Raw genomic sequence first — 4,368 nt, 5'->3', positions numbered from 1 at the left:
GAAAGAAAAACAAAGGCACAATGGCCGTATAGTCAAAAGCGCAAGCGGCACTAAAATTTACAAATAGAAACACTCACGTTCGGGATTCCATTTTTCCGGGAAACCCTCGGGATTCGACACCAGGTGCTCCGTCCTGATGTAGAAATATTTACGCCAAAAACGGCGGTTGGGCTTGTCATCGGCTTGAACAACCAAGCCCTTTGCGCCACGACCTTTCAACTGCAGCATGGTACCCCTCAGGTAGCCAGCGCTGAACAACTGCAAGAGGTGATGGACTGAGATGCTGTACCCAGCCCTGGCCACATAGGTGGTCATGATACGACACACCTTCAAAGTATAAGGAGTGAGCTGGGCCGGGCACACATTGTAAAAACGGCAAAGCTCCTCCACCAGAGTATAGACTGGAAGGCCGTAACCGATCAAGAACGGGTACTCGTAGAAGGCACAATATCCAGGCCGGTGCACATTGGCATTATCCGTTCCGGCCGGAACCATGTCCACATGGTCCGGAATATGGTGCATCTCTCGCAACTCGTCTGAATGGGATTGAAGCAAAACACTGTGCTCCCAGGGAAGATCAGGCTTTTAGTCGGAAAATCCTTGCGAACGTGCATCTCCTTCGAAAGGACGTTGTCTACGCTGAGAGGAACAAGGGCCTTCTCCGCCTTTTCCCCTTCACCACCAGAAGATGGCGGAACCCTAGACGGGATATTATACTTGGCCTTTTTATTATTTTTTCCGCGTTTTGCCATGATAATACTACTTGAGAAACGAAGCACTGACAAAAGGAAGTGTGATTTCAACAGATGTGGGAAAGTCCTTCACGAAATAACAGTTACAGGAAAGAAAGGCAAAGGGATGTATCAGAAAACACTTTTCAGAGGCTTGAAAGTGAGATCAGATCAAACCCTTCTCATACTTATAAGGATAAATTGCACAGAAATCGAAGAGTCATGATTCAAAACGTGCGCCGGAAACCAAAACGTCACTTCATCCTCTGAACCGCCTCGGGGGCAAACATAATGATGATGCATACAGGCGATGACATCATTCCAAAAAGGAAGCCACGCGTCAGCGGCTCGACAGTGTCAAATGTTTCACTTCATTCATATTGCCGCCCCCGGTCGAGGTCAAATTCTCCCAAGACGAGGTTCGCATTTCCGCCCGCCGAAGACGCCCACCAAACACGTCTCCAACGAGCGGAGGGACTAACTGTATAGGGTCAAATTTGACTCTCAGTATCTCTACGCCAGTACGTACGCCCAATGAGTGTACGCCGAGTAAACGTAGCGGGTACGACTCGGCCGTGAGGACCAAATCGACGTCGTTTAGAACTCAGCGTCCACACTAGGGAGACGTTACCTATCTCTGTAACTTTTTGATTCGTTCGAGGAAGGTCTCCTATTATATAAAGGGGACCTCCACATTGTAAAGGGGGCAGCTGATCTAATACAACTCTCTCCTTTTCTGTCTTTCTCTCTCTATATCTCTACTTCTGACGAAAATATCTTATGAACATACATTATCATCTTTGCAACACTAGATCTACAACAATATTATCATCTTTGCATCTCTAGGTTTATTATATTTGATTACGATTTACCCCTTCTCTATTTTTTGATTGTTTTATCGCTTACAAAGTACATCGTTAACTTTTGAGCCAAACAGAGGTCATTACGCCCGTGATGGAAATTTTGGAGCATCGCTTGGCTTGCTCGGCATTGTAATTGGCTTGTTCGAGGTAAGTGTTTTGCCTAACTTTGTTGAGGGAATTTTTCCTCCTATTTGTCATTGTTTGTTACATGTGGGGGTGATACATATATGAGGTGACGAGAGTATATGTATGTGCTAGGGCTAATCATGCTCGGGGGAGGGGTGGATTATGTTACATTTATGTTTGTAGAATTTCATGACCTCCTGCTTCATGCCTTACTTGACTCTTAGATACTAAGGACACAATATTAAATGATAGAAATCAAGACTTAGCTTATTATAACTTGATCAAACTTGACGAAAATTCTGAGAATATATTGATATGTCTAATTCGGTCATCATTATGCAAAATCATTACCACATTACTACGGCCTATATTCTTGAGATACTAGACTCTATACTTGTGCTATGGATCATTTGTGAGATTTGTGGAAGTATTTGAATAATCGGATCTTGAGGGTTGTTGAATCTTGTTGACTTGGAAAGTTGTGATTGGGATTCGTTTGGAATATCCGTTAAAATACTCTCCTTGATGTTATTTATACTTCCTGCCTTGTTGTCATTAATATACATATGCTTGGTAAGGAAGAGTGTAAAGCACGAAGGGTGATGTCGTGCCATTGTTTATACATTATCATGTGAGGGAGAGTGTAAAGCACGAAGGGTGATGCCGTGACATATTATTGAGAGTAAAATCATGAAGGGTGATGCCATGCCATATTATTGAGAGTAAAAGCACGAAGGGTGATACCGTGCCATGTTATGCGAGTGTAAAGCATGAAGGGTGATGCCGTGCCATTTTATTTATACTGTTATGCTTTTATATCATCGTGAGGTCATGGCACGATGGGTGTTCCCGTGCAGGCGAGGATTAATGACATGCATTATGTTGTGATATCTGTTTTCCCGTGTATATATGCTCATGTCTTTACCTTGAGCTGTTATTGTCGCAATCTCAGATCTGATGTGACTTGTTGCTATTTCTATCATTTATCTCTATATCAATTGTTTTTGTGTCGCTCATATCTTTTGTTTGTTTAACTTGCAAATATCATGCCTATTTCCCTGCTTTTACAATTACACTCACGTCGTATCTATTCTGTTGCACTTTAGTACAAGCCCTTTTTTTCTAAGTTAGTCATTCATGCCTCTACTTGTTAACTTGTCAAGATCATGTGTTTCCTTCTGTCACGACCCCAACCCCGATCGTGATGGCGCCCAACACACTGCTAGGCAAGCCCGACCATTTCCACAACCTTGACCAAATAACCTAGGTGGATAAATGAATATTCACAAGTAAAAACAGCAATTTAAATGAGGAATCTCTGAAATAATTTCTAACATTCGAAAACCCTAAGATAAAATACTAAATAGCCCACAGATCTGGTGTCACGAACATGAGCCTCTAAAACGGAATATTCACCTATCACAAGTCTGTCTAGGAAAGAAAAATACGAATAAAAGGATAAAATGGATGGGAGAGATCAAGGCTGCGAACGCCATGCAGCTACCTCGATACTCCCGGATAAATGCTGCTCCGCTAAACAAGTCCTCACTCACCCTGTGGTGTACCTGAATCTGCACACAAGGTGCAGGGAGTATTGTGAGTACTTCCAACCCAGAAAGTAATAAACATAAATAAGGGTTGAGAGTAAGAAATCATGGACAGGCACAAAGCAAGCTATAATTACAGCGGCTCAATCTAAATAATATCAACTCAATAAACTAATGAAAACAATTATAGAAATATCACAACAGATGAATAAGTAAATGGCAATCAAGTATGCAATGCAACACATAAACCGGTACCTCCAGTACCCCGCTGCGGCCGTGCAGCCCGCTCCATTTATCTAACCTCAAGCCGGCCAAACTCCTAGCTTGCTATGCCCTTGCCTTTCGAATTCACCTCTTTGCGCTTCGAATCCGACCAAAACCACAACGAATATGTCACAATATGCTAAGGGAATATAACCCAATCGAAAAGACTCGAAAAACATCGAAAATCACGAAGTTGGCAAAACCCGAGCCCCGGGCCCACTTCTCAAAAATTATAAATTTTACATCACCGGATTCCTTATCTCGCCACGAGTATATACATATAAAGAACACCAAAATCGGAGTCCAAATGACCCCTCAAATTCCCATTTTTATTCTCTTAGGTTTCAAGCCTTAAACCACCATTTTTGACCTTATTTCCTTAAGTTTTTAGCCTAATTTCATGTATTTGCATGATAAAATTGTGTTCCAAGTCCAAGAATGCTTACCTGATCGAAGTCCTTGAATTTCCTCTTCAAAATCTCTCAAGAACACCCCAAGTCCGAAGTTGATATATGTATTCTGTAAATATTTCGTGAAGGGAATTAAAACCCTTTCTGATCACTTATTTACGCTTCTGCGGTCCTTTGTCGCTTCTGCGACTTCCGCATCTGCGGTAATTTTTCCGCTTCTGCGAAATTTCATTTAAAAATCCAAGGCCGCTTCTGCGACATAATGTCCGCTTCTGCGGAACTAACTCTCCAGCACAAAAACCGCTTCTGCGTTCGCCTGTCCGCTTCTGCGGACTCGCTTAAGCGGAAAATGTTCCGCTTCTGCGAAACTACCCTACTAGGACATGAGCCGCTTTTGCGACCTTCCTCACGCTTCTGCGGAACCGCT

The sequence above is a fragment of the Nicotiana attenuata genome, unplaced genomic scaffold, assembly GCF_001879085.1.
Source record: "Nicotiana attenuata strain UT unplaced genomic scaffold, NIATTr2, whole genome shotgun sequence".
Classification (NCBI taxonomy): domain Eukaryota; kingdom Viridiplantae; phylum Streptophyta; class Magnoliopsida; order Solanales; family Solanaceae; genus Nicotiana; species Nicotiana attenuata.
Note: the sequence above shows the minus strand (reverse complement) of the source record.